At 32.8% G+C, this 16,529-nt stretch overlaps 1 protein-coding gene across 2 annotated transcripts in view; it reads left to right on the forward strand.

Annotated features, from left to right (window-relative positions):
- Positions 1 to 16,529, forward strand: part of LOC123262176 (protein sax-3-like) — a 288,567-nt gene that overhangs the window by 240,762 nt on the left and 31,276 nt on the right. The gene's annotated exons all lie outside the window — the stretch shown is intronic.

Here is a 16,529-nt window from a genome sequence, read left to right on the forward strand (position 1 = left end):
AAACACAAGAAAAAATTATTTAAATTAGGATTAAAATTACAGTGCAGACTGCTGGCTGAGAAAACTAAATTACAAAAAATAGTATTTATTCAGACTACTGGAGTTTTAGTTTCCTTATTTAACGCCGCGACGTGACATGTATAGTGAATAAAAATATAAAATATCTCGTCGGTTGGAAAATAGTTAATTTGAATGACCACAGCGAATTCACGGGGGAACGATTTTTCTGTCTGGCGAGAAGATGCAACTGAAGCTTAGGCCGTTAGCAATACAAGGAAATGAGAATGCGGGTTACAATGTATATGTGTATATTAAATATACAATATACTCGACAGAGGGTAGGAGTTTCGAACAACGATTTGCATTTTCAGAAGTAAAACCACCAGGAGAATTCGCCGGTATCTGGTCGAGGACCTGCCGGGCAGGCGTATACGCGTCACAATCAAATATGTAAATTGGGTTGATATTTGTCAAGAGTACGGTTACCAGACTTAACTCTTGTCTCTACCGATATCCCCCGATACTTTTCTCTGCGGCATAAAATGAAAATGATCCTGCGGAATAAATAAAAAAAATTTATTTGATATGAATAAAATTTAGTGATAGCAATATAAAGTTGATATGAGAAAATAAATAAAAAGGGGAAAAAACAGAGAACGGTTAATGGTTTCAGCCAATAAAAACAAACTCGTTCACTCGTTCGTTCTCTGGTGGTTTTAAAACGTGGGTGGTTAACTTGGATCCTATGATTATCTAAAATTAGCGGCTGTTATATACACACACACACTCAATATACTAACATTTAGACGGAAGTCGTATACCGAAGAACGAGCACAAGATCAACACCCGAGTGTTAAAAGTGGTCGTTTCAATTACTGCTAATAGTTTATAGATCACGAAGAGGCTATAAAAACAGTGCATGCCAACACTGGAATTAAGACTGACACGTCTCACGGTTATTGGAAAATCAAACTATTAATTTAATAAGAAACTAGAGCTTTTCTTGTTTAATAATTAGTTATTACCGTCATTATGTTTTAATATACCTTGAGAAGGTCCGAGATACTTTTTATTGAATTTTAAGGAAATAATAATAATAATTCGCTGAATTCTGCACGCCTCATGAAGCGAAGAGTTTGAGGTGATAAGGGAGAGGTGCTGCAATTGTAACACTCAATAAAGAAATATTAAAAAAACTAAAAATTATTATTATTCTTTTTTTAACTTCTTCAAAATAAGAATTTATTGATTAGATTAAAGTTTCAGTTATTAATCTTGTTCCGATATCAAAATATTGAGAATCGTTGAAATTTTTTTAATAACAAATTTGTTTTCTAATGTTATGATGTGAGACTTGTATTAATACTTTAAGAGACATATCGAGATTATTGTAAAATCGAATTTCATATCAATTTACTGATTTTTGTTATTATAATTAGATTTCTATTAACAGATCAGCGTGAGCGTCAATTGTAACACTTGAACGAGTAGCAATTGTAACACTCAGAGTCGTGTATGGAATCTGCGCAAACTGGATGTGCCACAAATCTACTCTAGGATAGTGTAGTTTGTGTAGTTTTGTAAATGTTTAATAATTTATATTAAAGATCCAAATATATGATATAATATAAGTTTAAATACTTGACTTTAAGAGTTGATGAAGTATAATAGTACGTATTAAGACTATATAATAAAAGCAATTTGATGAAAAATATCTATTTCGTACCGTGTTACAATTGCCCCTGCACTGTGTTACAATTGCAACCCATGCGCGCTGCCATCTTGGTCCCTGACTTTAGTTGAATAAATTAATTTTTTAATAAGTTAACATTGACTTTTTACTAATTAACTAAGTCAGTCACATAAAAGATACTATCAACTAACTTTCTGACAGTTTTTAAGTTTACTATCTTAAAAAAAAAACAAATGGAATAAAAAAAATAAAAATTTTTGTTACAATTGCAGCACCTCTCCCCTACTCTATTCTCAAATCAAATAATCAAAATTAAGTAATTTTCGTTACATACATTATATCTGATATATATGTAAACAAAGATTAACCTTAAGTCATGCATGAAAATGAAGCGAAATTTTTTAATCTAAAATTAAAGCATAATTTGTTGAATTGTTCGTATAATATATATAATTAGTGCGTGAGCTTTCATTTTAAAAATCAGTAATACGACTTATTTTTCTCTTAAAAATGAATTGAGCGTTATGAGGTGTGCTTTTTCGGAGTTTCCCATTTCTTTTGCATAAACTGTTGAAAATTACAGTACAAAGAAATCGAACTTTTATGACTCGGTTTTAAAAATTAATAGAAATTTATTTATAATTTTAATTATGATCATTGACTAAAACAGTTAAAAGTAATTGGCGCTTCGAAATTGTTAAATTATTAGCTGACCAGCGAAGATAAAAAATATTAAGCAAAAAGCGAATTTTATTGACCGACTACTTGACTGCAGACAGAGGAGCGTTTAGCGGTTTTAAAGTTAATGGACGTGGTACGGCGGTACAGCGAAAAAAATTTAACGAGTCCGTCGACTTGTCTTTGCTAGGAAAAATTTAAGCACTGATGAGGATGTGGATGTGAGTTAAGCCTCGAGTCAAAGACTTAAGACTTACATTAAAGCTTTATATTAAATGCACATCGTAATTCATAATTCCGCGGTTTCACTTTAGTTTATGGCTTCCTGAGATTTACTCTTCAAATAAAAAATTTTATCTTCAAATGCAGAGGTTTAAAATTTTTTAGTCATTTATAATAAATTAGATTGAATAATTTGTAAATTAAATCGACAAAGTGTTTATACAAAAAGGACAAAGTGAAGTAAAGTGCCGGTTAATTTAATCGAAATGGATTTCTTGGACTTACAAACTTGTCACTTTATTTATCCAGGTTCTTTAGTGTCTTTTACGGTTTCTTTTACGAGACAATCCGACGGAAGACAAAGTTGTTGCGGAAAGAAGCCCCCGGGTCTTCTCTGCTCCGGTCTCGGATCTACTCGTATACATACTCGGTAAAACAAATGGCAAACGAGTGAGTAAATGTGCAGAGTTCGTTTAACCCCTAATGTAATTGCTAAACTCAATGTGTACATTCATTTCAACTCAGCAATACATTATTCTTTACATTTATAAATTAACTTTACGCTGAATAATAAATTAGCAAAGACTATAAAAATAAATTAAATAAAACGCACAAATCTCTAACCTTTAACCCGCTATTAAATAACTCTTTTGCCTTTTTTTTAGCAATACAATAAATAATAATAATAATCTCAATCATAATCACGATTCGCTATACGGGTCCATTGTCATTGTAATTGTCGTACGTTATTTGATTAAGTGACAGAGTAATTTGAGCCATCACTCACATCGTATCGTAAAAAGATATTGAGTGTCGACTGTATCTCAACTCTATCTCTCGTCCTCCGTGCTATAACTAGAGAATCGTCATTGTTGAATTTAATTATGAATTCAAATTTTATTTCAACAGCCCGTGAGTAAGCAGACAAATATTCTATTTTATTCTCTCTTTTGATTTTCATTTATAGTTTCGTCAATTTTTTAAATTTTTCTATAAATGAAAAATTTCCCACGATTTATTAGCAAAATTTACTGTAAATCTTGATAGAAAAAATTTAAGTAATTAATTGGTGAAATATTTATTTAGTTTCACGGTAATTTTTTTTTTTTTTTTGGAAAAAAAATCGAAAAATTAACAGGTTTTTAAATTATTCTTTTTCACGGCGAATTTACGATAATAATAATAAAAATTAGTGATAATAAATTTTTTACTGAGATATAAAATTTTTAATGTTACCGAAAATTAAGAAAAAAAATTTCAAAAATCAGTCAATTTTTTTATAATTTTGTCAAAAAAATTGACAAATAAAAATCAAAATATTATTTTTGTGAATCACAGTATAGTTAACTATGAAAGTGCACACTGGCCAGAATTAAAAAAAAAAAGTAACTTGTTGAAATTTAAAATTTAAATTTTAAGTGAAAGTTAATGATATGAAAAAATAATGATTTTTTGCAAGAAATGAAAAAAAAAAATCTCATTTTTTATTCGCAATTCGCATTCATAGTAACCACCTACAACTGTGAAATGTTTGGCAGAATATTTTTCACTATAAGAACTAATGATAAAAAATTTCACATTATTTCCTCAAATATTCAGCACTATATAACCTAAAAATCAAAATAAAAAGCATTATGTGAAAAAAGTCTAACAAGACAGTAACAAAATGCAGGTAAAAGCTCCCGTTAACGGAGAAAATATTTGCGGGAAGCTTCTGGTTCTTTAATACACGACGTGTCCGCATTTACCAACACTTTTTATTCGGGTACTATAGCAATACCACTAGTAGAGTTAAGCTACCGACTGGTTGGTAGATTTAACCAACAGAAAGACTCATGAGCATGGAGAAGAGGTAAAGTTCGAAAAGCTAATAGCTCTTCCGCGTTAAAGCTGAAGCCACTCAGTAGCCTCACCAGCCAAAGGGTACATTAATCTTGGCCCTTCTATGTTGCTAAAGTGCTTCCGATGCTTTTCCGGGTTCGAGTATGTCTTGGTAGAAGTCTTTTATTGAGTCTATTCTTTCCCGCTTCACAGCATTATTTATATTTGTAAAAATGCTTGCCGTAAAATGGACGGTGTGGCTTAATGTATATAGAATAAGCGAAAGGAAATTTAGTGTGGACCGGATAGCTCAAATGGTAGAGTAGCCGACATGTCTTCGGAAGGTTCTGGGTTCGAATCCCAGTCCGAGCTATCCAATAATTTTTCTCGCATATTCTATAAACTCACATTAAGATGATCCTCTCCACATTCCTTTCTCAATCCTTTCCTACCAATATCCTGTTACGTGAATGTGGAACGCTTCACGTAATAATTACCGTAACTCCTATTCTTTCCCGCTTCACAGCATTATTTATATTTGTATTTACATTTTTACAAATATAAATAATAATTGACATACAACACGCCTTTTCATTTTATCATCTTATACTTTTACTTAGCTTTATCTTGCTTCATTGTCAAAGCCAGAGCGATAATTACAGTATCAATTATTCATTAAAATAAGCTCGTATCATTAAATTCATTTTTAAACCCTGCCATTTACTTAGATCTTAATTTATAAAAGTTATTTCCTGAAAATAAAATTCCGAGGCAAGTGAATCGATTGCTTGGAATTCAAACAGTTTTCTCGTGTAAGTGGAGCGAAAAATTCTATTCTTTCGAGCGTCTACAGTGATGTATTCACTCAGTCCTTTAAAAAGGTCTTTAAAGAATTCATCGATGTAACTGGGGTAGAAGATAGAAGGTGGAAGAATCTACAATACTTCACTTTAACATTAGAAACTCCTTCAGCATTTCCAAAGCGCACTGTGTCAATTCATAGCATAGCATAGATATATATATATATATAGACAGAGAGCCATTATTTTTCGAGAAGCTAAATCACATTTTCAATAACTCAACCAATGTATTCCACTTACTCTTTTAACATTCAGCAATTCACTTTGTCTATAGATATACTTAAGTTCTCATTTTCTTGATGCTTAATAAAGCACCGTTTTATCTACTCACATTTCACTATCACATTTTAAAAGTGTCCCATTTGCTAGCGAATCTCTCACCGGATTAATTAGGCTCTATTATTAATGATAGTCACAATACCCGTTTTATTTGAAGTTAAATATGGTACGGCATTGTCATTGTCATAATACGTGTGCTTAATTCCTTTATTGAAGAGATCAATATTTTAAGTAGCTACGAAAGCTGTTAAATAACTAAAACACTTAAAGAATGTCACTCAATCCTAATTAATGATTTTAGCTTGAAAATTGACATTTACCCTGATTAAGCGCATGATCCGTGCATTTTATATCCTATTAGATCGTTGAATTTTTCATCAGTTAATAGTTTAAAAAAAAGGATCCATGCATAATTTAGATTATTAAATATTAAAATTTAATAATAAATTAGATAAATAAAATATACGCAATAATTAGAGTGGAGTGTTAATGATAATTTGAAGGATTCATTAAAATTGAAAGTAGAATTATGAATTATAATAGTATCGCAATAATCCGAGCGTAAATATAAAGGTTCATACATTAAAACATAAACCCGATTGAGTTGTTGATTAAATTACTGTTGTAACTATCGATTCCCGACACTTGTTAATGCAAATAAATTATTTATCTGGTTATTTATTAACTCACTAAAATACACCAGTTATTAAAGATATATTTATATTAACTTGCATAATATAAATATTGGGGCTCGTAAAAAAATAGTATACCGTACGGGAAAAAGTAATAACCGATAAACTTAAATCCGTCGTAATTTACTTAAAGCACTCCACTCGCTTGGATGTTGAATTAATGTTTGAATGTATTATATACCTTTTCCGTGCATACAACAGCGAACAGTGTACATTGGAATGTCGGCAAAATAATTGCACTCCGCGAGTGGTCCGCTAATTAAGATCTCGAATGAGCTTCAAAGCGGTTTCTCAACGTCGACTAACGATACTACCCCGGGTAGGCTACTAAAATAATCAATTATACCTTTTGCTGACGTATTTTTTTAATTACCTGTGTACATGTGCTCGTTGATCTACTTACTGGGTCAATACAATATCAATACGGTGATTAAGGCTCCAAAAAAATCAAAACAAAAATATTTGCATCAATATGAGCACTTGAACTACATTTGTGTTTTTCTCTCAAGAATCTAGGGCACGAGGACGTGGCTTACCGATAAAACATCACATCATATAGAGTGAGCTTTAGTAGTTATTGAGCGTACAGTTCATGGAAAGAAATGGTTACTTGGCGCGGGTCTCTGGATTAAAGTTTTGATTTGCCAAGGATAATTTCACATTTACTGTATTTTTATTTTATACTTACAAACGAGGCTATAAGAGAATGAAGCACAAGTAATAGGATGGTGGCTGGTGTGCAGACAAATTATGTAAACTTGGAAGACATTCGATGACAAATGAAAGTAGGACGACAGCATCAGTTACAAACACTCGCACGATAGTTTAGAATGACCGAGTAGAGTCTTACTAATGAGTTTCGGCTGTTTCCAACACAACTTCTATTCGTCGGTCTCCTTCTACTCCTTGAGGGACTTTAGCCATCACCATCAGACTCCTAATTTCCGCAGATTGCGCGTTTCACCGATGCTGTTCCTATTCGTATACTTATAACTATAACGAACTCGGGTTCACAAAGCGAACACAAGATTAATGATCCCAAGCTGTACAGGGAATTCAACAGAACATTTAAACTAAAAATCAAAACTGCTTTCTCTTTTTAATCGTTTATCAAAATCAAATCCTCGAGTCAACACTTTTGTGATACTTTCGTGGTTTAGAATGTCTCAAAACTTTGTTGGTTAAAATTCAAATATTTTGAAATTTGAAACTTAAGCTTGAACACTGTAAAAAATTTGTTGGACTTGATGGAAAAATTTTTAACTCTGATGGTGTCAGAGTTACGCTCTGCAAGGTGTTAAATTAAGATGGTGTAAATTACACTGCTAAACGAGTGAATTTTGGAGATAATGATTTTGTATTTATTAAAACAATTGTATTGTTAAAATATTATGCTATTACATTTTTTTGTTGTTGTTTTGAATGAGTCAAGTTGCACGGAAAAAAGAAAACTCGAAAGATTAAAGTATATAATGCAACGTAGCGCTTCGTGACGTAAACAATCACGTTTTTCTGTGTGCAGATGTTATACACAATAAAAAATTTTGCGTTATTACGTCAAAAAACAGTGTTAAAAATTTTTGTGTTAAATATTTAACACTTTTATTTGTAAATTTTACATTTATTATGTTGAATCAACACGAAAAAGTGTTAAATATTTAACATATAAATTTTTAATACAAAATTTTTTGACGCAATAACGCAAAATTTTTTACTGTGTAAAAGCATGAAAAAAAAAATTTTTTTTTAATCCACATAATTATAAGTTAGAAGTAAAACTATTGAAAAAAAATAGTTGATATACCCTTATGTATCTCAGTGTAGAAATTTATTTCTTAGTTTTATACTTTTAGATCAAAATTTTTTTGTTTAGTAAAGAATAAATTTTTTAACACACCTCAATTTTATAATTGGCCATATCAAATTCTTAAGAACTATTTTTTTTAACCAAGATATTTTAAAGTATAATGATATCTTAAAAATTCTGTGATTAATAGCCAGATAAAAGTTATTGTCATAATAATAAGTTATAATACTAAAATCTGAGCTCTAGCCGGGATAAACTACTTCTATAGAAAGTGTTCTAACAGATAACGGAATAATAATTCACCGAGAGCCTTCTGGTACTCTCGATGGGTTATGATTATCGCACGTGCCAGCTTTTCGATATCTCACTCATCGACGAGGCCTATCGAGCTTGAGTTTAACCCTGATATGATAACTGCACAATTCACCCAAGCAAATCCTCGAGCAACCGGCACCGGCAGCGGGAGACAATTGTCAATAAATTATACAGCAAATCCAAATCGTAGTCGCTGCAAAATTTACGCTATCGATAATTCTTCGCCCGTAGTACAGAGCAGAGTATCATATATATATTATTATATATTACATTACATGTCATTAAAAATAATCCCGAGTTTATGTGTGGATCACAACGTCGATAATAGCCGAGCAAAGTCGATGAAGCGCGTCTGTCCGTTATTCGAGAGCAATACGAAACACTACAAGGCGGGCACCGTCCGCGAAAAGAACTTCCGTCGGTCCTTGAGGCGACGTACAATGGACGATCTGATAAGATGATTTTTTACACCGGGATCGGCAGCTACGGCAGCAACAATATAAAGCACGCTCCATTAAGCTCAGGGCGAGGCTGACCATACTAGCAGAGAAAAGCTTAAAAATCCATTCCGGATTGCTACCAATGCTCTTTTCTTCTTCATACTCTTTTTAGATTAAAACCAGCTGAGCAGTTTTGTTCCAACTTGCATTAAATGGTGCCTCTAAGCCTTCCTGCCACTACCCTGGACCATATTCTTGGTCCTCTGTACTGGTGTGCATTTATATCTTTGTGATATATCGGTAGGTGACGGGCACGTTCCCTATTCTCAGATATACATCGATACGTATATAAGTACGTCCACCTTCTACTTGCTCTGCTCGGCTTTCATCGATAATGAACTCAATATATCAACGAGAAATCTCGACCACTGGGCATTAAATATTTTAAATAGCAGCAATAAATGATCTGACGGATAATTGTGCCGAGATAAAATAGTCTGGCATAAAGTAGAGAGAGGAAATTATTTTTAAATTTCAGTTGCTGTTTGATTTGTTCAATCAAGAATTTTGCTAATTTTTTAATACATTCAAATTTTTAACTTTCCGCTAAGAAAATCGAAGGTTTTCAAAAATCGGGAAGTTATTGGTTTTACCCCGTTTTTCGAAAATCGAGTTTTCATCAGATCTCGACATTTTGAGGTCCTAGGAAGCTTCTCTGAATGTTTTCGCGATGATGTCCGTGTGTGTGTGTGTGTGTGTGTGTGTGTGTGTGTGTGTGTGTGTGTGTGTGTGTGTGTGTGTGTGTGTAACCCTTTTATAACTTTTGAACGGCTCGACCGATTTCATCGCGGTTGGCGCCATTCGAAAGGGTTTGACTAAACTTAGATTTTAGATACCATTTGAACCGATTCGAATCAGTATATTTTGAGAAATCTCAAAAAAACTACAAAAAAAAATTTTTTCAAATGTGGTTTTTTTGGAATAACTTTTCAACGGCTTTATCGATCGATTTCAAAAACTAATCAGCTCTTAACATAAAAAAACTACGTCGATTGCTGTCAGTCCGGTCAAAATCGACTCGTTTGTGAGTTATCGTTGTCGAAAGAAAACCGAAAAAAGTGTTTTTCGGAATCACTCCGAAATTCCTAGTTCGATCAATTCATACTCAAAGATTCTTAATGAGGCTTCAAAAAACTGCGTCGAATGCTGCCAATTGCGTGAAAATCGGTTCATTCATTCAAAAGTTATCGCGGTTTAAAAATTCAAAAAATTGTGTTTTATTAAACTGCTATTAGAGTTTTGAGCTCAGAGAGCTCAAAATGACACAAAAATCATATTTTTGAGCTCGAAGAGCTCTAAAACGTAATGAGTAATTATGAACGCTTAAGTACAAAATGGGCGGGAAGTTGCAGGGATGGCCTTTAGGGTCAACCGTCATCCTAATTTTTTTTATTGTTTTCTATTCAATTAAAAGAATGAGGAAAATTTTTTTACGACGTATTTATATGATAAAATGGGTGTTTTCTATATTTTTGGTGATAATCAATTTTTTATGCTCGTTTATAGAGGTTTTGAATATTTTGTTCGTTCTATCACATATCTAATAAAATTATCCATAATTGATCTCGTCATAGTAATATCATTTTTAAAATTTATTCCAATTGTATTGTAATTAAAATCATCCATCTAAAGTTTTTTTATTCATAATTTATAATTCTAAGCAGTCACGTGGTGACTGCAGGTTTCTAGTTATTATTTAGCCACTGGAATGAGTAACTAAATAAAAGCCAAAGTGTATGGCTGCTAAAGAACGTTTCTATTGTCTTGTCTTTTTCGATAATCCGGAGCGCTGGAGCATCCGGAAATAGCCATTGCAGTTTTTCCACTCTGGCAAGCAATAACCGGAGATTCCAGCGTCGTCTTTGTTTTATTTCCTAAAAGCTATGTAATAATGGGGAAGCTGTTTCTCTGGAGCCCTAGACGTGCAATAAATTCAAGTCCTCGCGACCTTGCCTAACTTAAGCCGGCTTTAACAAACCTCTGTCTTCATATAGCTATAACTATACCTATACTTATATTTGTATCTCCATCTCCATCTATAACATCTTCAGCCCGTATCTTTTATCCTCCTCGACTGGGTTCTCTCACTTTGCATCCCAACTGCAGAACCTATTCGTTACAGTTATATACCACCCGAACGGTATGCACTCAGTCCAGAGTGTATGCATCTAGCGCTGGATTTGGCTTCGCTCCAGCCAACAATTCGTTCGTTATTGTCCGGAAAATGGGTCGACTATAATTGCAGCCGCTCGCGAACTCCGGATCTCAATCTCTCACGAGTGCCAGGATCTCTTGGCTGTTTCCGGTTCCCTCATCGCAATTGCTCAAAGATTCCCTCGTGACTCACTCACCAACTCACTCACTCACTTTCATATTATATATTATATATACCGAGCAGCATGAATGTGCTTATGACGTTATACTCTCACAGTCTACTCCTGACCATCTTTATATATTTCTCTCTTTTTGTTTCACTTTCATAACCTACCAGGAAATAAATTTCCAGTAATTTTCATCCTTCAACAATCCACCTCGCTATATTTCGTCGACGTCATCTTCAATAAACTCTCATAATCATATTACTGAGTAATTAAAGTTTTAATCAAATATTGTAGTGATCCATCATTATTGCAGATTCATTATTTTTTATTTTGAACTATGTATTTTTATATGATAGTATATTTTTTATTGACACAATCATAAAAAATTGAAACATAATTATACTTATCCATGCTTTTTTAACATGTTCAGATTAATGATACGAATTAATTCAATTTCTAAAAAGTTAAACTGTCAAAAATTTTTAGATTAAAAAAACTTATAAGTTGAAATTTTGACTTTCAATCAACGATTTAAAAATAATGTATTTAATTTTCCATATTAATATATTTGTTCGCATTGTCATCAAAAATGCTATGATTGAATAGATAAATTTCTCAATACGTCAATTTTTCAAATAATTAAAAACATGACTATTTAATGTATTTATGAAAAATAATAAAAATTCGACCAACTTTTTTTCTTTAATTGTTCACTTTTGATACATAGCAAAAAAATCATCTAAAATTGTTTAAAATCAAAACGAATTTCTATAAGAACTAAGTTCCCAACGGATCGAACACGATAGAAAAAATATAGATATGTTCATTTTTTATGGCTTAAAATAATTGAAGTCCAACTTCTACAAAATTAATGTTAAATAAATTATTTAAACTTAATAAAAAAATAACTAACCAAAATGTTTTTTCTGTTTCAGGTAAATTCAGCCTAAAATTCCTCAAAAATCTCAAAACTTGTGAACACTAATAAATCCACTGATTACGAGTCGGTGTCGGTGAGTCCATTCTGGTTTATCCTCTCAATTAATCATCGCGCATTACTCTCTTGCGAATAGAAAGAGAAGGGTATGGTATTAATAGGGTAGAGATACAGGGTGTGAATCGAATGCGATTAATTGTGATCCCGTATGATAAACAAATCGCCCACGGTCCTTATCTGTAAATAAAACTGAGCTCCTGACGACACACGTGGACGATACGAGCCACTCTTAAGATAACGTTGCTCCCCATTCTATTGTACAGTAATCTATTGTATTGTATAATTTGTTAACCCATCCTTTTCCGCCCGCACCGAGGCCAGTCCTGTCTAAGGACCAAGATCTGGCATTGTCCTGGGAATCTGTAGGCGGCAATTAACTTCGGGAGGTGTCACGTGTCGCGTATTAGGAGATGAGATTAGCCGATCCGACGGGGAGCGATATGACCATACCAATGCGTATGCGGGGGTTAACTGGCTTTGGGCTGCGGGTATTCCGAAGTCAGATTCTGGAGGCAGCCATCCCGAAGGACAACCATCTCCGGGCGCCTCTTGATCGACATTTATCAGCAGAGATTCCATCTCCTGCAAGATAAATTTATGTCTAATGCCAATTACTAGGATTTGTGGTACAGTGACAAAGCACTATCGTGTCTTCTCTATGTGCATTATGCTCATTTTTACAGAGGAAATAGTCATGAATGGCATAAATTGACCTTTATAAATGCCTAGATTAACTCGTTCTTCTTGTAGATACTATGAAAAATGATGGTAAAGAAAAGGTTTTTTTTTTTGTACAAAATAAATTGCGTTTTTGAATTATGAATAATGAATAATGAGGTGTCTTTGTGCATAAAACCTTCCACTGATGAGTGGTTATTCAATTCACGAACATATAAACGGTGAATCATGGAAATTAATTCTTTCTTCGAACGTGCATCTTTCTACCAATTATCAGAAACAATTTGACTCTAATTAGATAATAGATTGAAAAATTTTATCGTTAAAAAATAACCTCTTTAAATAAAATTTATCTTTAAACGTGATTTTTCCATACACGTTTGCACAAATGGATTAAACATGCCGACGAGCTTCAAAGAATTTGTGACAAAGCAGACGCTCGAACTCCTTCCTTTCTTCAAGAGCTCGTCTTTCTGCTTTCTTTATCGCAGCTTACGAGGATAAGTCTTTGCCTAAGAACTCTACCAAAGGGACAGAGAACGTATTTCTTCTCCATTCTTCATATCAGCTAAGCCTAAAAAGTTATCATTTTTTGGGTTCCTTCAACCACCAGATAAACTTTCTCTGGTCAATAGATAAAGAAGCATAATTTATTGACGGCGCCGTACAATCGCTACCCAAAGTCTTTTGCTTGGCGGTTTAATTAAGCCTAATACCGAGATTGCCCCAAGTTTACTTCCATTAAGGAATCCATACACACACATATTATATATTATGTATATAAAGTGTCTTGTCTCATAAATCCAATCCCTTTGGCTTTGATTTGTGCGAGCATACTAAAGAGAAGCTATTCACCGATGGCTCCCTAGTCGTCAGCGTCGTCATTGAGGAATTTCTAACCCCGACAAGCAGACGCCGTCGCCATCCCTGATGGAAAATGTCTTCACTCATTCCTCATCACTCCCTACAAGTTAAGCGATTCCCTCCCACGTTTCGTCCTTCCGTCTTATCTCCAATATCCCGATTAACCCTCGTCTTTCCCATCCTGTTCTGCTCCTGTTCCTTATTCTCAGTGGTCATGATCGTGAGTAGTTACATCTGATCAACGAATGCAGTAGACCACAAATGTCTGAGATCACCCTCTGCCGTTAGATATTGATTCGGAGCATGTCGCCCATAAAATTATCATTCTTGCAACCACAGTAACTTTCAGACCCGACCAAACAATGCGATGGAATTGAAGAAAGACATCCCTCGACCCCCTTGGCTTTTTAAGGAACTGACAATCACATAAATATAGTATAGATAAATCGACAATTTCTTATTGAAGCAAGAAAGTAATCACTTTCACTGATGAAAGTCAGAAAAATTTTAATGTATAACCATAAAAATTGGTCGAGTAGTTGATTAACCTAATAAAAACTAAAAAACTCCGTAGAAGAGTCAAAAAAATATTTTTATTTTAGACTTTAAACTTAACTCTCCTTTAGTGAGACGATTTAGTGATCATGCGCCATCTATCGGAAATTTTCAACATCAAATTTGGTTGAAAAATTATGTATAGGCTTATTAAGTCTTATCAAAACATGTCAAAAAAATTTTTACGGAAAATTTCTTTAAATACAATAATAATGAAACAAAAAATTGTTTGAATTGTTATAAATTGCAATTATTTGTTCAGAAGACTTTTGATAAATCTAGTTCATTACATCTCAATAAATCGGCTACTATCAATAAATTTGTTCAATGATGAAGCTCGAAAAGTTTATATTTTCAGTAAAAATAACTAAAAGTTATAACAGCATAATAAACTTTAAACAAAGTACATTACAAAGAATCATTAAATGTTGAGAAACACCACGAGGTTTCATTAAAAATAATTCTCCTTAGTCTTTGTTTGTTTGTTCGGCGGTCTTGCTCTTGCTCTTCCCGTACGGAAGAATGAGCTTGATGGTATCTGAGAGAGAGTAACGTTGGGTTCTTCTCAGCGCACTACTCTTCAGAGGCCTTTAATTAATCGCGAGCTTATTTTCTTAGTTCCAGCAACCGGCAATGCATCCCTTCTTTTTTCCTCGACCTTCTTATTCTTACTCTTACTCTTCTTCTTCTTACACTTATTCTGCACCTACTTACGGCCCGTTTCGTACTGCTCCAAGTTCTTAAGTAGAATTAGCACCGATACGGGGAAAACAAGCCTAAATAATAAAAGTTTACTTTACCGACGAATACTCTTGTTACTTAATGGTAATATTCATCAAATAAAATAATAAATGAATAATCACCCACCAATAAAATAACAATATAAATTAATATCCACCGGGTTGAGTATACATAATGGCAAGCTAAGGCAGGGAGGGATGATTCACCGGAGAAGGATATTGTACACTAAAATGCACATCTACCTGACGGCTAAGCGAATACCTCTCTCTATATATATATTATATTATATCGTAGTATAAGATAGTGTAGAGCTATATTACACAAAGTATCTTCAACTCGCAACATAACTGAGAGAGAGAATTATCCGGCATTTGCATTGAATGCCCTTATACTGGGCCTCCTATAGATACTTGGCTACTGCACCCGGTACCTTGTACCATTGTGTTTATTTATGGACTTTAATTATATCAAATATGGTGTGGGAGAGAGTTACGTCTTGTATAATAGGCATGTATACGTGTATCGCATTTATACACATACATGTATAAACAACAGTTACCGGTATAGTAATAGTGTCTGGACTGGAATACCAGAAGCAGCGCGGACTCTCCCAACTTCTATAACTTCTTCGCCATCTCCGTCTCCGTCTTCATATGTACGTACATAATATATTTGCCTTTCATTGTAAGCTGAAGTTTGAAGATAGTATATTTGCACATGTTATATGGCCAAAATACCGCTAAAAAGTACACGAAATGAAATTTTTTTTTAAGCTTGCTGTTGAATTCATGGTAAAAATTACCGAACACATGGAAGAGAATTATTCTTGTAAATGTTTTCACTAGCAGATTATTATTATAATAAATTTTATATTCTAGAAAAACTAGATTTTAATTTAATAAGATTGAGTGTTCAATTAATTTTATTGATTAATTTATTTTTTAAGGTAATTTCATTTTAAAATATATAATAAATAATAGCTAATAGTAACATAAAATTCTAAAGCTAACAGTAACATAACATAAAATATCATTAAAATACATTCCTACAAGTAAAATTTAACTAGTTGCATAAAATTTTATTAGAGTAATAATTATATAAAAGTTAGTGAGAGTTAAAATGTAATTAAGCAACAACTGATCACTGACATATGTAATTTTTATATACTACTCAAATAAATTATTAAATAAAAATAAATTTTTATATACTATTAAAAATAAATATTCATTTTACTAATTTATCATGTTTATTATTTTTTACGAGTATACTACAGTAAAAATGAATGGTACTTTTTTATGATTTTTTATATATTTGTTAATAACTATCAAAAAAATTTTAATTAGATTAAAAATCGCAGGATGTCTCAAAATCACTGTAATTTTCACAATAATTTTCAAAGCAAATTTCTTTCCAGGTAATACAAACTTGACTTTATAAGCTAATATAATAATAACAATGATAATAAAAAAAGTAACGGACTTTATGATACTTTTGCGCTCATTACTA

This window comes from Cotesia glomerata, linkage group LG3 (assembly GCF_020080835.1).
Source record: "Cotesia glomerata isolate CgM1 linkage group LG3, MPM_Cglom_v2.3, whole genome shotgun sequence".
In the NCBI taxonomy this organism is placed as follows: Eukaryota; Metazoa; Arthropoda; class Insecta; order Hymenoptera; family Braconidae; genus Cotesia; species Cotesia glomerata.